Here is a 19,687-nt window from a genome sequence, read left to right on the forward strand (position 1 = left end):
TCCCAGGAAGTGGGTGCGGTAGAACAAGGTTAGAACATTGCATGTACATTCTTCTAAGAAAACAAACAAAAAAGAAACGAAGAAAGAAATGAGGTAGTTTTCACAGCTGCGTTGCACTTCATACTTCAGTATTCAGATTCGTAACAAAAGCGAGCAGCATACAGTTGTCGCTGTAGCCCTCTACCAGTAATATATATATTATTTATATCTTCGGTTAAATACTACTATGTCTGTACTTATTCTTCTGCAGAAGTTTCCAGTGGAAGGCGAAAGTAGTCTCCCTCCAGGCGCCAGCTTTTGGTCCCATCGAATTAAACCAGCGATCCACCTTTGAATAAAGTCCATTGCCCGTGCTAATCAAAAGTGCCAGTAACCACTGAAAAGGCAGAAACACAACTTTATCCCATAGTTGCCAAGGCCTTAGACATTCAGACCTTGTTTTTTGTGTTTTGCGTATCCCTTTTCTGTAGCTTTCACTCTTTCCATGGTGGCATTGTGGGTCCCTCTCAGCATCTTTTTCAGAATTGCAATTTGCCCCTCCGTTCTCAAATAGTTCCATGGTTTCTGCGTGTCACATGGTTGCCCTTTCCAAAGTTCCTATGGTTACCACGGAATTTTGAAACGTTCTCTGTTGCCGTCGTAATGTATAGACATTCTCTCTGATGTTTCCATAGTTACCGGAATGTCATACGCAACCGCATGCTCTCGCAGAGACGTTCTGGATGGTGTAGAACCTGTCCTTGTTGTCAAAGAAAGACATTTTCTTCTCAAACTTTGTAGGGCGACAACATGGGGCGTAGCGTGCCTTGTCTTTTTTTGCATTTTCCCGTCCTCGCCGGCCCCTCTCACTGGAGCCGTTATTTAACTGCATGTGCTCCATTACAAAGTCATAGTTGCGTCGTTCGTGGATGCACTTCCCGCTGCAGTACCTAAAGCGCACCGTCTCGTCGCTCTCGTACCCGAGCCCGAGCTCGCTCACCGTGAGCTCGATCTCGTGTAGAGCGCACGGCTTTGGGCCCTTCCGTGCTCTTTGTTCTGATCATCCTCTCCTTCTGGTCCACCAGGGTCGCGATCACCTTCTTCAGCTCGCCCTCGGTGAAGAAGCTTTGGAAGAGGTACGAGACTAGAGGAAAGAAAAACATACCAGAGGAGAAAGTTAATGCTTAGAGGTTGCTCTTTCACAATTCAGGAGAATTAACTGAGTTCTCAGGTCAGAAACATACTTTACACAAATATGCTTTCCAAACGTCTTACTAATATGCCATTAAACATACTTAATGTGCGTTTGTGTTACTGTGCCGGTAACAAACCTCAGTTCTCAAAGGGCGATTGAATGTCATTAAACCAAAGCCAGGCTAATTTAGCATGGGTTCCCTCCAGATTTTCTGTGGTTTTGGTTTTGGATTTATGAGTAAAAATAAGGTCCGTTGTTAATGTTACTTTAGCATTTTGTTCTACAACATAAATTATGCACAAATCAGGCTTCAGATGTGAATTCTGAAGCCACTCTGGGTCGGACAAGTTGCTGTATAAGAATTATAGCTTTGCTTGTCAAGCATATGAACTCACATCCTTGTAATTTTTTTTTTTTTTTTTTTTACAAATTACATTGAATTATGTTCTTGTCTAAGGTCTGATTTTACTCAAAAAAACAACACAACCCAACAAAAAAACCTTGGGAAAAAGCAACTCAAATGCAAAAAAAATCTTCTGGATTTGTGTAAAAGCTCAAAGGCTTTCTCATTAGGTTTTTTTTTCCTTGCCATGATGGTAGTGGATCTGAATGGCTCACTGTAGAAGACTGTGCTAATATAGCAATTCTTGTGGGAACACGTACTTGCATTACGTTAGTCTGACACATCTATGCATTCACATACTTGTATGTGCCTTAGTTGTGTTTGGTTTAAGTATCAGTTTTGTGTTATATGTTTTCCTTAGAAGTAAAAGTAGACATAAATAAAACAATTGTAGAAATATGGTAAGAAAATGGACCTCATTGAGAGTGGAAAGCATATTTAATTTGACATGAAAACAAGGCTAAAGTTGGGTTTAGATGTTGAGCTCATTCTATAGGTTCATTGGACCAGCATGAGTGTTTTGAGTCAGCATTGCCACTGAAAATGTTATATTCACTGATTTTGTACATCCATTTTTCAATGTCTTGCAAATTCATTGTATTCTACATTGTTGTTATGATTCTGCTGATTGGCCATATGGCCACAAAGGTAATGTTGTTAATCTAGCTGGCTAACACACATGTGGTTAAATATAACTTAAAAGCATTCAGTTAGAATGTGTTAAAGCATCGTATATCATTTTTTTCGTGCAAAAGAGTGGTTTTTTTGAATTTATAGTTAACTGCTGTCCAGAGGAAAAAAAAAAAAAAAAATTATATTGTTGAGCCCTGGATTTTATATTTTTGTACTTTTCTTTCATTTTTCATCTGTGTCTAATTAGATTTTTATGGTGTCTACCTTCGCTGTGGTCTCTAGAAACTATAAAATGAATGTGGATAGGCAGTATGTTTGGGCTTTATAGTTAGAAATTTGAAATGTTCAATATGACTTTGTCTTGAGATATCTGACTTTGATTGAGACTTTAGTGTCTTGGCAAGCACAGTTTGAAACTCTAAAGGCGACACGTGAAATTGCTAAAATGTTAATTTCTGGAAACATATCTGAAAAGTGGGAAAATTAAGCTTCAGGTTTCCATGTGCTCTTCATTTGTTTATGTCTAGGTTAAGGCTGTGCAACTAAATGCAGTTGCAAAAATTAGTTAATGTAAATATACCTAATACAAAATGGAAGTGAATGCATGTGTCAAACTCTAGGGCTTAACCTGCACAATCTGATTCAATCGTTCACTTTAAACCGTTGTAATTATCAAAGTTGTAAAGCAGGATTATGTCCATCTTTAGAGCACTGCCCTCTTGCTACTCCATCCCTGACCCTGCACCTAATAGTGTTTTCTCTAATCAAAAACACACCTGATTCCATTTATTAGAGACACCATGTTGGGTGTCAGCTAAGGAAGATATCCAAAATGTGTACCAGGTTGGGAAACACTGCTCTATATGTAAGATGAGAATAGGTCTGAATAGTTTGAATAGTCTGGGTGTGTTTAAAGAAAATTGCTTTTGCATGCAGGTACACACTGTTCATGCAGCTGTTCCAGCATATAGTGTATGAAAGGGTTGAAGAAAAGGTGTGAAAAGTATTACATATAAAGTATATATCAAAAAAACATCCAGTGTACCTTATGAGTTTAAGGCAAATTTTGAGATGTTGTTTCAGAATAATAGAAAGAAAACATCCAAAATACACTTTGTTTATTTTATTGCACTCAATATATTTGTGTCTATAGATTTGAATTATAATAAGTATATTTAAAGTTTTTCTCTACTTCTGTAGCACTTAGCTACATAGACAAAACTTTACAGTTTTATTCCTATCTATATTCTGAGGTTTTTACAAAGAGTATTGTTTATATATACTTTGCACCGATTTTATACAAGACTGTTTCCATAAAGCCGCGGTCACATTAGACTTTTCGTTCCATTGACTTCCATTCATACGCATGCGAATACGTCAGACCGGAAACGCCGGAAAAGTCCGTGCGAAGATATTCCGCATTTCGCTGCATAGCAAAGTTCAAGTTTGAACTCTGACCTGTGATTTCGCATCACGTGAATGCGTGAGACCAATAGAAGATCAAAACATCACAAAGTGGCCTCTCGGTACAGAAATGGAGGAATCCCTAATTTTAGCATCATCCTGTTTTTACACAACACAACTTTAAAAGCTTACAAAAATCACATAAAAAGAGAAGCGGCTTGTATTGTGGTGGCAAGGGAAACAGGAGCGGATGGTACGTTTGAACAGTGAAACGTGTAATTTTATGCTTTTTTTTAATTACATGAGATTTGTATGTGTGCATGTGTGTATTTTATGTATATATTTCTTTTCTTTTATAGGATTACATGTCTGTCTATATGTAGCACTGTGGTCCTGTGAGGCACAACATTTCACTCCCTTGTATGTCTCCTCATATTAAGAATGACAGTAAAGCTTGTTTGAACTTGAATTATATCTACTGATTAAATGTTCTACTCTGTTCACTTGGGCGGTCTTGCCTTAAATATCAAGTGATCTGACAGGTAACTGTGAACCTCATGTTAAATAGTGAGCAGAACTGGCTGCAGAGGCTTGTCAAGTCTGCATCAACGTGACCTAATCCACGCTGGCAATGTTGCTAAGGAAAACCAAAAAAAGGTTTCTCTTACATTCTGAGAGAAGAGAGCCCATGTCCTCCGTGGCTCTGACCGCTCGGCGTGGTGCTGGCTTCCTCCCTGAGGTTGATGAGAGTGAAGATGAGGATGATAGTGGCAGTTCAAGTCCTGTGGCTGCTGGCTGTGAGGAAGGGTCTGATGAAATCCCTAAGGCCTTTGGGTAGAAAGACCCAACAGGTGATGTGGTTTTCATAAGCAGGAGGAAAAACGAGGCACCAAACAGGATGAAGGCGAGGGTGACCTCTTTCCATACCCTCATCTTAGAGCAGCGTGGAGCATTGAAACTCTGAAAAACACATGTCAAAACAAACCCATTAGACAACTCATCGATGTTTGGTTAAGCTCAGACCGGCTTGCTGAGATTTTTATCAGTCTTTTGAAATATGTGGCTTTCTTCCTATTTATTGAAAGCTTTCAGTGAACTGTAAAAACAGTTCTGAGGAATAGTGGGAAAATGCATGGTCTTAAATGAATAGTTTGCAAAAAAAAACTTAAGTTTTAAGACTTAAGTATGCACTAGGGACTTAACATTATGTGTGTTGTACTTTGCTTTCAGCAGCATACTTGACATACAATGTGTTTTTTTAAAAATAAGCCTTAAGTATACAATAATACAACCTACTGTCTGTGTTGATAGGTTAGTTATTATCACTTGTGCAGGCTGAATAGAATGAGGTTCGTTCTTTCAAGTCATGATCTTTTCTACGCATTGTCTCCTTTCCCCAATTGATTCCTCATCTTCATGAAGGTGTGTCCTCCATAACATCCACCTGGGTGGAGACCCGACATTATTGTATGCAAGCAAGTCCAAACAATTAGTCCTACTTTTCCCGAGGGGGAATCTTTGTTTGCAGAGATGATCCATTCACTGTGAGCAGATTTATGACGGTAAACAGACCTCCATTAGTTGTTGAAATTACCTACATGTGTTGAGATTAATCTAGATTTATTTTGTTGCATTTTTCTTAAAAATAAAGGATTTTATTGGCATTTATAGTTCCATGAAGAACACACGTGGAATCTTTCCATTCCACAAAAGTTTATTTAGATTTTTAAAATCTGCTTCAAACTGAAAGGTTCTTTGGGAACCAGAAGTGGTTCTTCTATGCCATCACTGCAAAAACACACATCATTTTTAAGAGTGTATGGTGAAAAGGGAATTTTACTATAGTTACGACACTTTCTCTTGACCAGAATATTTAATAAACAAATACGTTATGGGTGGTATGGCTGATGGGCGTTCCAGTTTTCGGGAAATCTAAAGTGCTTTCTTCGAACCTTCTATGTGGGCCTGCTGGTATAACGTCCCCTGCCAGATCTATCTGTTGTCTTTTATTTGTTCAGCTAAACACAGGTCTATGGAGCATATATCTATGCCTGCATGTACACACATATTTTTCTTTAATCCTCTCAAAAGACTGCATTCTTTCCCTACTGAGGAATCTCTTTCCAATGCTGTGTTGTTTTTGCAGTTGAGCGTTCTTTTTTTTGCTGAAAAGTCTTTGTTTTCATTGCTATCACTAGGTAGGTTTTCTCCAGAGTAGGAGAGGAAGGTGGAAAACTCTTCCCCAGATGAGGAAATAGCAGATGGGTAACATTTAAGGACATATCCAGACACAGTATGCTGGAAGTGTTTTGCCAGACTGACCGTATGTATGGTGGTCTTACTGGGTCAGTGTGGATCGGGCTGCCGATTCATGTTGGATCTAAAGTAGAGATGCTCAAACCAGTGCTTGCATGCAAATATTGGCCCATGATGATCTGTAATTTGGTCACTTTGTGGTTTAACATTGTTTGCTGTATTTTTTTGCATTGAAATGTAGATGTAAGTGAAATTTCATTTCATCATTAAATGTACATTTTCATTTAGTCTGGAATAATGCAAGTTCCTTTTTGACCTACATCATTTATGAAGTAATTAATTAATTTTTTTGCCCTGGTCTAAAGAGTTAATGGGTTGTCTGAAGTTATGGTGAATTCAGGTAAATTACCATGGCTCTAAATGCCCCAAATTAGAGATAGATACATAGATTTTTTATTATTTATTTTTATTTTATTTTATTTTTTTTTAATAAAGAAGAGGAGTGGTTCATGTCTGGTTTATATGCACCCTGAAAAAATATGTACAATGAACAAGATAAATGCATTTCCCCCATATTTAATAGTTCAAAATTTTGCCATATTGTAATGCTGAATACAGTGTTTAATTTGGGGGGCAATTTTTTTATTTTATTTACTTTGATAAAAAGTATTTACTTTGATTATTATTTACTTGACTATTATTTACTATGATTATATACTTTGATTACTTTTTGATACAGTGTATCACGTGGCATTACTAAATAAAAGTAAACACAAGCTATTATTGTTTTTAATAGCAAAATGAATGCCTTTTTTAATAAGCCTGGAATTCATTGTCTCATCGAACTTCTCAAGCTGTTGGAAAGCATGTAGTCATTTTTGTTGTGTTCTGGTCTCTTTATCTCGTTCGCTGTGTATTTTGGAAACGACATTATCACTCTCGTCACTTTCTTCACTTGACCAAATATAGATCTGGCATGTCTAAAATGCTCAAAACAGATGATAATGAATAGATAATCATTATTTAAATTAAATTCATGAAAACATTCTCCGGTCCTATTTCTTCCCAAACTCTCATGAAAACACTGTCACTGCTATAAAAAATCTTTAAGGTCCTCTAAATAGGCTTCATTTACTTCAATCAAAATGTCAAATGGATGAATTATGCCCTGCATACGTTCTTGTTTGGTTTCAGGAGATCTGTGTATTTTGAAATCCAGGGTAATCCGGGCAGCAAAATGTGTTACAATAAACAACAGAACACTTCTGTACCAATAAACTGTCTTCAGATTCATACGGTATTACCGCTAACGATTATTCGCCTTTCTGCTTTAATCGCCCTTTAGTTGCAGTACAAATAATCAAACAGCAATTTGAGTTTTCAGAGATGGCCGTTTGATGAATTGGCCTGTTGAGGTGAATCGTTTCCATCAGTGGTGTTCTGCTAATTAACTTTATTTACACAGACCATTATGAACGCAATGGACAATTACATTTGAGACATGCTTCATGCTGATTATTGAGTATGACGTTAACTGCAGTATGTTTGATGAATTATGTTGTATATTAAGTGTTACCTCATCATCTATTTTAAACAGTTGTGATCTGACTGATTGTAAAACATTAGTGATGTAATATAATCCTTATTTCAGAGACTGCCTGCAACATACTTTATGATTATAGCATCAAATAAGCAGCATTCTTTTTTTTACTAAAGTAAATTTTGTTTGCACAAGCTGCAGCTTTGCCTCCTTTAGCAGATACTTCTGAAATAAAGGCAATTTATTATAAAGGAGCCAACAATGTCACAATTCAGAATTTTTAAACAAGAACAGTAAACTTATTCTGGTTTACTTTTGAATTGTAAATAGTTTCTTCATGCATTTATAACGAATACATGACAGAAAAAAAATGAGATTCATGGCATTTATTCCATGTGTATTAACTTTTGAGGCCATTAACTCTTTTTCTTCCATAGATTCATAACTGTCCATTATATCATTCATAATGTGAAGCTGTTTTACTAATGATATCAGACTATATTGTTCATTTGTTGTAAATAATCTGATATTTTGGAACTGCATGGACACAAACTAAAATAAAACGGTAATATGTTTAATTCACTGTATTATACAGAAATAGCCGTTGCCAGATGGTTATTTAATACATAAACCTTTATGTATAGTGTTACCGCCAAAAACAACGTTGTGATTTATACTGTAAACATCATATGATATTACGCATGCTGTGATATTGGTGTTGTCAACTTTAACACACCCAGCTGTAATTTATATGACTGCATGTGTGTCTAAAGTTTTCTACTGGCAATTGCAGATGATTAGAAAACATACAGTGTGACAAACTACCTGTTTCCTGAACAAGTTTCTATCAGCTCTGGAAAGGTTCTCATGTTCAAATTCAAATGAGAAACTTTCCAGAACTCAGGAAACTGGTAGTTTGTCACTCATGCTTAATTTCCAGTAAATGTACTGAGACTTGAATTCTTGCTATCTAAAGCATATTTGGCAACATCTTTTGAATTTCATTCACTTTTCCACTGTTTTCCACTCCATTTTTGATCTAGTATTGAAGATTTTTTTAAAAAGGTTTTTTTCTTTCTTTCTTTTTTCATAGACACAATAATGGAGTGTTTGTTTAAAGTTACTGGTCTTTAATAACATTCCCAAAATGTTAGCACAAAAATGTTTTAATTTAAACATCGAAACATGAAAGTTCCGAGAACATTCAAAAGTAACACTCCCAAAATATTTACAAAATGGAACGTTACAAAATGGAATGGTTTTGCTAATGTTTGTATAGATAAGAAATCAAACATTTTTAAAATTTAAATAAAAAAAAAAACTATGCATTTTGAATGTTCAGAGAACATTTATAAATAATGTTTTCATAACAATGTGAATGTAAGCAAAACTTTCTTAGAACGTTTTTATTTTTTTTAAGCTGGGGAGGGTTGACATTTTTTAACTGGAAAGAATGTGGTGTATAAACAATTTCACTCAGGAATTGCTAATAAATTTCACCAACAGTTACAAAGAAACAGCAAGTAACACTTTGAATTAATTTACATTTTGAAGTAAGAAAACTGAAACAGTATTTTATTTTAAAACATACTCTAATAATCTTTTTTTGTTTTTTTTTGTTTTTTTTTTACAGTGTTGAAAATAGATCAGACTTGTCCAGGCCTTTCCAGTTAACCTTACATTTGACATGACTGTAAGAACCCTTTCCCATTTTCAGTCCTTTCACTCACACACATATAAAAAATAAGGCTCCATAAATCACATCAGCTAAACATTATAGTTTAATAACTCTGTGTCAGAGCCATAAACTGTAGGGTGAAAGGTGAAGCCACTTAATACATGATAAATTCTGATGAAAGCGTGACACCTACTTTACACTCTTCATTGAAAAGCACAGACGCGTAAGGCTTTGGTCACTTCACCGTTTGCACCGCTCGTGTCCATCACAGGGCAGATAGGTGGTGGCTGGGCAGCAGAAGGGAGGCAGGAACGCACTCCAAAGATCAGGCTGGGATTAGCACTAATGCGGCCTGCTTTATCTAGCGTCACGTGGGCTAACACCTGGGATTGGATCGTGGGGTGTGGAAGCAGCCGGCCAGGCTAATCTCACTGTCGCCTCATCCGACACATTCTTACACACACACACACACACACACACACACACACACACACACACACACACACACACACACACACACACACACACACACACACACACACACACACACACACACACACCACACACACACACACACAGACACACACACAGACACACACACACACACACACACAGACACACACTGTTTTTATTACTGTGATTTATTTTTTTAGTTTTGTTATATTTTTAGGGCCAAACTAAAAGCCTAACCAGGGACAAATAAACAATATAAAACATAAAAACATAAATTTTAATATACTAATATCTTTATTTTTATCATTTTTAAAATGTTTATATTCATTATATATTTATTTTGATTTATTTTATAAACTGTAAAAAATTGTATATTAGTCGTAAACAAAGATTATTGGAGTACGTTTTACAAGAAAATACTATTTCACTTTTTCTACTTCAAAATTTCATATTTAACTCAATGTGTTACTAACCTTTTTCAGTAAATATTTATAAAATTTACTAGCAGGTTTGCTGAGTGAAAATATATTTTCAGTGCATATTTAACTTTTTTGTTGTTTATCTGTTTTGTTTTTCTACTTCAAAATTGAATGTTTAATTCAAAGCCCTACTTGCCGTTTCCTTGTAATTACTTGTGAATTTTATTAGCAAAGTTTATTGAATGAAGTTGGTTTCCAAGTAAATCCTACACCTTTTTTTCCAGTGCATGCGCTGAAGTTTATTTAAAGGTTCTTTGTGGGCTAATTAAAGTTTTGGTATTAGTAGCTCATCTATATATAACAATTCTAAATACGACTTTATCTCTAGACTACTCGTATATAAAGATCTCAATCAAATATAAATGAATCTAAAATCTTCAATCAAACTTGTCACATCTCAGCTGCCAACACCATCATTAGATTCAGTCATACATACCTTGATGTCTGAATGCCATTGCATTAGATAAAATTCAAAAGTTTAGTTTCAAGAAAAGATCCTGCGTGATTTAATATACTTGCTTTGATATGTTGTTAATGTTGTCTAATGCAATGACATTAATACATTTTCACATCTGGCTAATTATGTCTAAAAGTGTCCAGATACTTTATACGGGCTTCTGTATATGAAATGTTTGCAGCAGTTGAAGTGGGTCACTTACAAATCTGCCAGTGGTTACATAACTAGACTGTATAATCAACTATTTTAACATCTATTGTTGAAACAGTTTGCTAGTCTCTGTGTATTTAATTTCTGAATGTGTTTTTAAACAGAGGAGTAGATAGCATGCTGAGTTATCAGTTGTTATGCCAATGTGTCCTATCATCTGCTGACCCTAAATGTTACATATAAACTAAACATGATGTCACATTCGGGCTCAATTTCAAAATATGCTATAAACACTGACAAAGGCTCTGAGCATCTGCTCTTAGAAATCGCATGTTTACTGGAAGTGTTAGTCGACAGCTGTGAAAGACACCATTTAGCATTTAGTTTGTGTATTTGGAGGTCAGCCAGTCCATGTGTGGATGCTATGCCTGAAATACAACAGCTGTCATGTACTGAACCTGTGAACGAGTGTAAAATCGGACCATAACCCTGGAACTAACACTTCAATACGTAACGCTGAATGATGCATATATCTGTACGAAGAGGCTGAAACATTAGCGCCATCATGCTTTCGTTTTAACAGTGTAAAGATTGTGTGCCATTCAGGAGAAAGGAGAATGCCTTTTCAATTATAATTCAATTAATTTTTTACAATCCAGGTTGACTTTAAATGTTAGTAGAATTCAAATCATGTTCAAAGAAATAAAAAAGCCTAGTTTGAAAGCCTTAAAATGTAAAGGTTTCTAGGCTATACATATTTAATGTTTGCCTTCTGTGGTTGAAAAACACTTAATTTCACAGAGTGCATTACCCATGTTGTATAATTAGAATTGCAATTCAGTAGATTCTTGTGATTCCAGTTGACCCTTCGCCAGGAGTTTGATTGACAGGCGATCTGACCAATCACAATAACCATTTTGTCCGACAAAACAAACCATGCATTCATCAAAAAAAAATCATTGTTAGCTAACTATTAGTTTCATTGAAATCTATTGACAACGACGGAAATTGCAACCAACTTGCGTTTTGGGAAACGCACTTCCAGACAGGAGAGTAGAATAACGTTGGTGGACTTGAACTTGAAAAATGGTGTGAATTGACATCTTTCCACGGCTGAAAAAACAAGATACCATCTGATGTTCATTCATGTTTATTTTGTGCTATACCTAGTAAAGCCACAAAACGGCAGTTATTGTTTAAAAATTACAAAATTTGAGAGCTGAGACTTTTTCATATCAAAAGTAACCTGCTCTGTCAAATTTCATTTTTTTTAAATTCCATCCCATTCAATTTCCTGTTTGTTTTGGCCAGTTTAAATTCACACTCATACATTTTGCACAACCCTGACAGATGCTTCAACATGAAAAATAATTGCTCAATCATTGCACATGCTTCAGAACATTGCACCAAGGTGCTTATGCAGGTGATGTGGGTTTGAATTTGGCTTGTGGCATTTGCCGATCTCATTCATCTAATGTGTTGCGAAACTTATCGGCGCCTTTGGAGAATGCAGGAGTTACATTAGCTCAGACCACAAAATTAAGCCCTATTTGCACGGGATTAGTATTATCTGGGGACCTTGTGTGATTTTGAAATTACCCCCCCACACCTGACTTTCGTGTGGTGCATTCGCACGGGATAAGCAAAGCCTGCGATTTTACTCAAATTTACTGACTTATCTCCTGGATACGATGTCAAGGCTTTGAGAATCCCGTTCTATGGTCCAGTTAGATGGATAAAAAAAGAAACTAATATAGTTTGTGCCTTGTGTCATTTACATTTCACCAGGTTAAAATATATCTCAAGCTTTATGCTTGATTTATTTGTAACACATTAACCTCAAAACATTTTCAGCTTTGCTTTCTGCAAATTGTGTAGTGATATGGCAGCACCCAAAATGCTATGAAACAATCCAACACAACTCCATTTTTTGCGAAAGATGGCTAAAAAGGCGCACGGGAAACAAAAACCTGGGAAAATGCTATACGACCTGCCAAATGCTGGCCAAATCACAGAGATGCCAAGGACTAATATTATCACAGGACCTCAGTGTTCGGTGAAAAATGGTAGGTCATTTGCGGGGGAATTTTTACTTTACAAATTAGACGCTGATGAGGCAAGATGCACATTTTCTTCTCACTCTTCCCAGTTAATATCAGTATGTTTAAAAGTGTAAAATATACATGTGTGATTTTGTGTATTGACTTTTACTGGACACACATGGAGCCAACTTATTAGCAGTCTGTGCACAGTGTATAATGTGGGAAAAGGTTAACTATGGAGATTCCTCCGATGAGGTGTCACAGTTACCTTCTCTTACTCCGTAATACATTTTGTTGCTTTACATCCAATTTGTGCACTGGTTTGGTTCTACTGAGTATAATGTGAATATGTACGACTGTTACGGGGAATATTTGTTTCATACAAAACATTATTCTTAAAACGTGATTATGATTTGGTATATGCAAAAGATGGCAAGTGAGGGATGAATATTCAACCAGCCTTTTTAATTTTCTTTATTTCTTATTAAATATACAGTATGTATGGTAGCATCTTTTTATCTGCTTTAATGTATATGATTCTAAACATAAGTAATTGTTGTAGATTCTGGCGAGGCAAGATGCACATGTTTTCTTTTGACTTTTCTCAGTCAATATTGTGTATAATGTGGGAGGAGGTTAGGGCAACGGATATTATGTCCCATATGTTCTTCCAGAGCCAATAAATGGAGGTGGTTTGAACCTGACCTGTTGTCCTCAGCTTGATGTCTCTTATGGACAGAGTTGGATCTGCTACACAAGGATAAACAGTACTCATCTTCGGTCCAACATTTTACCTTGTTTTATTTTATTTTTGGGCCTTTTGCCAATTTCATTTGTAAGCAGTGTAATTTAAAAGCGTTTCAACTCCCTTTCAAGTGTTTTATCTCTTTTGATGACATTGAATTTGATTATATTCTGTGATACAAAAGGGTAATCTGTGCATGCCAAATATCTCTTTTAAATCTGATTCAAAGTGTTTAGTGTTTTGCTAGTTTTATGTAATTCTGCCCTGGTCTGTATTTTTAAGACCTTTTTTTTTTCATTTTCTGTGCAGATTTGGAGAGTAAAGTCAGTAGAATTCACTGTGTATTTATAAAATGTATGGATTTTTGTGCAGTGGATTTATACAACAGTTCACCAAAAATATCTTTCCAATACCGTATGTTTCCAAACCTATATGAACAAAAGACATTTAAAAAAAAATTAATAAATGTCAGTATAATTAAATTCAGTCCAATGTTGTTTTACCCCAACTTTAAAATATGATCTTTTCCTATCAGCAGAAGAAAGGGTTAAATGAGTTTGGAAGGACGTAGTGAATATAGAGTGAATATTTTTGGTGGTATATCCATATTAAAAAGCTATTGGTGCTGTTTTGCATCTTTAGGACCACTTTTGCATCTTTTGTGCTGACTTTGAGAGGAAAGTCTGGAGAATTCAATGTGGTAGATTTATATTAAGTACTTGATTTATGTTAAGTAAAATGTGTGGACAGGGACAGTTCACCTAAAAATCAACTCACCCTCAAATATGAACACGAGATACTAAAAAAGTCTTTTCAATGAAATTCAATGGGCTCCAATGTTGTTTTTACCCCAAATTGGAAGTTGGAATAATATGAGGGTGAATATCTTCATACAGCTGGTATTGGTAGCTATGTAGTAAATCCAGTTTTCTTGTTTTATTCACTAAGCAAACACACAAAGGACAGGGCATGTGCAGAAGTTTGTGACTGACAGGCATTCAGTCGTATGGAGTTTCCGTGTGGGCCCAGTCAACAGTTTAGTTCTGTGGTTTAATTTGTGGCTCCACTGAGGATTTACTGCGGCAGGAATTTGATATCATCATATACCCGAGCTTCACAAAGTTAGAGCGGTCATTTCGCCCGCTCTGTGTGAACGCTACGAGGGCATTTCCTGCCATCTTTCACCACTGTTATTTTTTGTGGCTGGTAGTAAAAATGTACCTCGTGTAGGGAAAGACTGAAACATCTGACAGGAACAAAAGCCCAGATGCACAATGGAGAGACATGCACATGTGCGTCGCTCCAGTGATCAATAGCTGAAAAGGACGTGACCTTTGCATATCCCATCCTGATTAATGCATGCAAAACCTCAATGTATTCAACACCGTTTTAGTCACGTATGCATGATTTAGAACTTCCAGAGTTGTTGTTTTTTGTTTGGCAACAGCTGTGTTATCAGATATGGATATCACAAATGGATAGTCAAATCTGTAAACCGTAAATCAGTTGCATCGTGGAATTTTACAGTCTGGATTGAATGCCACAAATGTTTGCTTTCGCAAGCCAATGTCCAAATTCGCCACAATCCAGACAGTTCTGCGTACTGAAAAGCAGATCACACTCAAATAAAACCCTGGTGCTATTGTGCGTGATGGCATTTTAAACGTCCTGATGATTAGCGACTGGCACACTTGAATGCAGCTTGCTCTGAGCGTGTCGGAGCAGGACAGGCAGAGAAAACAAACGCACCCATCCAAGATCTTCTATCTGGAAAAATGCACAGGGATCAAGATGAAATGTGTCAAAGCTCAGGGTAGCGTTTCAAATGGATAACCCTGCATCTGCAAGCCGATTTCGAGAGCTCTCTCTGAGGTCGAGGGGAAAGAGGGAATCCCAGGTTATGGGAGTTGAAAGGCTCAAGTGAATATAAGCTTAACCTGCCATGCCTTTGGCACCTCAAAATGCACCAGATCTAATTGACGAGTATGATTAGGTCATCTCTACGGGTCAACTGCAATATATAAGCCTTTCTAAATGTATAAAACAAAAGGGAACAATCACAGTCTTCAGTAAGAATCTCTTCTAGTGCATATTAGGGATGCAATAGATTTTGTCACAAGAGTAAATGCGGATTAATCCAAAGGGAGTTCCTGAATACCAACAGATTCTCTTTGGAAACTTCTCTAACCTGGTTTACATCGAATTACCCATAAATACCTCTATATCTGGCCCGACAGAGATCTGCTTTGCAAAGACATGGGTTAAAAAAGACTTTGTCAAGCTTGTTGAACTCAAATGGACTGTAAGTGATGTATGGTGGCCTGAAGGTCTAGGACAGGAATCAAAGGTTCTCCAAGGGGACTTTGATGTGGTCTAATGTAAAAAACACCAAATATGGATTTCCCTTGTCTGTCTAGTGCATCTGATAAAACAATATAAGATCAAGATTTCTTATTAAGAGACAAATACAGATGTCTTGGTAATCTCTGAGATGATTTGACTTCCCCCAAGTGTGGTAAACTTCAGCATCTTGATTCAGTTAATGTAACAACCTGTTTACTGATCATGATCTGTGCGCTTCTTGAATCTGTGGCGATCTGCAGTGTTTAACACCCCGGCTGTAAGTAGCAGCTTATGCTTACAAAAGAAGATGTGTCCTTACCAAGTGGCCAGCTAAGCCAGACTTATCAAGGTGGCGTTGTGTTGGGTTGACCTCAGGCAACAGGAGGGGAGGGCAAATCCCTCATGGAGGCAGGATTGGAGGCGCTAGCATGAGCTGTCCATCCACACCGTATATCCATGTAATGAGTCGACGGCGAGAGCCTTCTGCAGGTGGGTTGGTTATTAAGTACTCTACCAGTGTCCTAGAGATTCCTTCTCATGATGACTTCTCCTCCAGGCTTTTCTAATATATGTTTACATTAAAATTTCTTCCGGCCACTCTGGAGGTGGGCTCGGAATTTCCTCATCCTTTGACATAGTTGGTTACGCAAGTCCGAGACGAGTAGATTGCGGCTTTGCAATGTAAATCACTTTGGAAATGAGCCTGTGCTTTGGGTATAGGTGGTTTCTGTCCGTTTTTAGGATTCCAGATCTGAAACACACAATCAGAATGAACTTTGTGCACTTGGTTAAAGACAGCAGCATAAATTATCATTATTTGATCCTTAATGGGGAAGCAGGTGGATGTGCAAAAACTAGCAATTTAATGCTTCTCCCATATCAAAAAAGAACTGAATCCAACTGAAATTTTACCCAGTTCCCATTAATGTTTGGTAGAGTGTCATATTGTTAGTTTGTAAACATACAGACTCTTTAAAAATTTATATTGAGTCAAGTCTCCCATGAAGAGTGTTAGTAACGATGCAGTGCGTTTCAAATCAATCCCTTATGAGGTTCCTTTCAGTTAAGATGCCTATGTAGACAGCACAGCGGTTCACTATGGTTTTCGGTACAAGCTGTTAAGTAAAGCCAACAAATTTTTAGTTAACCTTAATTCGTTCCAGATCTTCACCCTCATTTAAGGGTTTATACCAAAGTAGACCGAAACCAAATTTAAGACTAAATCCGACAAGCTCTTGGTGTTTTAGTCTGTGTCTGTGTTTGAGTCTGTTTCAACATTCTCATCTACGCCATCAATTTATAAAACTGTATATTTACTGACTTACTGTCAATCCAAATTAAATATCATTTTAAAACAAACATCACTCCGATCTGTTTATAAGGTGCTTAAATCGTCTAAGCTCTAAACTTACCATGTGCCATGTGAAGCTTACAGGCTGTCCAGATCCTGGTTTGGTGTCCTCTCATGCGAAGTCCTTCGTGCGTAAGATCCCTGCCTGTGTGTAAAGCGATGTGTGAGAGCAGTATTTCTCCTCCCTATGTGTTTTTAGGGGTGTGCGCATGGAGAACCCCCCTTGATCCCTGTCAGTCTTTCTCCTCCCTGTGTGTGAGACTCCTCCTCTACCAGCACGCTGATCACTGGATGGGTCGGATTACCGTAGACTCTAATCACTCGGTGGCACAGTCTTGGATCTCCCCCTCTCTCACTGGACGCTGGACTGGACACCAGAGCTTTAAACACCTACTGCACACCACATGCACAACACCAATAATGTGGGACAATCCATATCCTTCCAGACAAGCTTCAGAGAGAGTCACTTAACTCCATCACCGAGTCTGTCTATCACTGGCTTTTAATTTTTAATTAAACAAACTTAGTTATTTTTATTTAAGATACTTTAATAAAGTTTATATAAACAATTTATTATTATTCACATTTTACACATGCAAAAACTGACACTTTTGTCTCTTGCGGAGCATTGCAAAGAGATGCAAAAAGATAAATGCTCTTCTGAAGGCAGGAATAAAGCAGCTATGAGTATTGCATTATAATTTTTTTTTTTTACTTTTCTTTTTTTTTATTACCATTAGTACAAATAGAATATATTACTTATGTTTAACTTCTGTCACTATTTGCACTTGGTGTAAACAAGAGGATGCCTGTACTATTTGTATGGAATCTAAATAGCACCTACCTTTTTAGATACTCACTGTAAATATCTAAATGTTGTCATCATAGCAGTTTATTCCTGTGAGTTAAGATTGCTTTAGCAATTGCAACCATACAGAGTAAACATAAACTAAATCTTGGACCACCTGGGTGTTGAATCAGCAGAGTTTGTAGATTTTATTGCAAGCAAAATAATAAATAAACTCTGTATGATTCTTCAGAAACCAATGGAAAAATATATATATTCTATTATTGAGCGATGTTTGATATTTAATTCTTATTTATTATATAGCTAATACAGACAGACACCCACAATCAGATGTGCAGTTATGCATCTTTTCTCATCTTTGTGGCTGAATTTCCTTATATTCATTTCCTCAAGTATGGGAGACCGACCTGCACCTTTAGGTCAACGGATGCACAATGCTTTTCGTCAAATTTTTTGAGCGCTTAGCTTGTTGCCTGCAGCTCGTAACTGTTTTTCTAAGCATGCTGCACGACGCTGAAAGGATTACCGTGGGATGTAGTTTGGCATGCGTTTTGTGAATGACTTCATTTTTAAAATAAACAACAACATAATCAATAGGCCTGCATGTATTCTCAGGTTGCTTGTGTGCATCGGTTACCTCCATGCTGCGTGTTAATGCAGGTACGGGCACCTTCAGTTTTTCTGGCCCGTCACCTTTGACTTGGGAGTACTTAGGCTAACTTTTCTGTGAAATGTGTTGTGGTCCATGCTTTAAGGAACAAATTGAATTGCGATGTGAATTATTTGAGATGTTTTTTAATGTGACTTGCGCTTGACTTGGATTACAGTTGTGAAAAAACGCATGTTTTCCATGTTCTCCTTGGACTTGCTTAGGCGAAATGTGTGCCAATTACACTGTAAAGCATACAAGTCCTTCCCAAGCGAAATACCGTGAAACTCATGGCCGTTAACCAACGACGGTGTCTGCCAGGAAGGGTGAACGTGAGACTCTGGCAGTGATCCGTTAGTGACTCACTGAAACACTTCGGCTCTCAGCATAGAGAGTGTTGGAATCAGCAAAATGCAAAGCAGATGGAAGCACCTTCACAAAAATAAATGTCTGACCGTACGGCAGCATGGTTCACTCTGCAACCTGTCCAAAGTCTGGAGTTATCTGACTCTCGTAACATTCCCACTGCGTGATTCAGCACCTGTGTGTCTTGCTAAACGGTGAAGCATGTCTTTGCTGAGAGATTTAAAGAGGATGGAATGATAGTTTATTTAACTTCTGATGTTCGACTATTTTATATTCATTCCCAAAGTTCAACATGCAGAGAAAACAATGAATCATTCATGGGTTGATTCACCTGAACAGTGTGAAAAAAAAAATAAAAACTAACCTATCTGTCTAAAAAACCATCCGCAAGCAAAGACTTCAAGAAATACCTAGGCTGTAGTCTTTAGTTGTAATTGTTTTAGTGACTCCATTGTTGTAAAAATAACACACCTCACCTTTAACTGGAAATGTCAGCATTCTGATGTCTGTGATTTACAAAATACTAGATGTTTGCCAGTGTATTTAGGTGTCATAACATTGCCATTTATTTGTGACGGTTGTATACTGAATCACAATAGCAACATACACACTTGGAATAGCCTTTTTGGAGCGACAACTGCGTTTAAGTGTGCGATAGTGAGTAAATTATCATTCTGTGTGTTTATGGAGTACAGGAGTCACTTGTGAACATTAACTTTTTGGCATTTCATGGATGTAAACATAAAGCATGAATGT

General features: G+C 37.0%; 1 pseudogene; it reads right to left on the reverse strand.

Annotated features, from left to right (window-relative positions):
* Positions 1-543: 543 nt before the first annotated feature.
* LOC109052020 lies at positions 544-17,278 on the reverse strand (annotated as a pseudogene).
* Positions 17,279-19,687: the final 2,409 nt, after the last annotated feature.

The sequence above is a fragment of the Cyprinus carpio genome, chromosome B2 (genome assembly GCF_018340385.1).
Source record: "Cyprinus carpio isolate SPL01 chromosome B2, ASM1834038v1, whole genome shotgun sequence".
Classification (NCBI taxonomy): domain Eukaryota; kingdom Metazoa; phylum Chordata; class Actinopteri; order Cypriniformes; family Cyprinidae; genus Cyprinus; species Cyprinus carpio.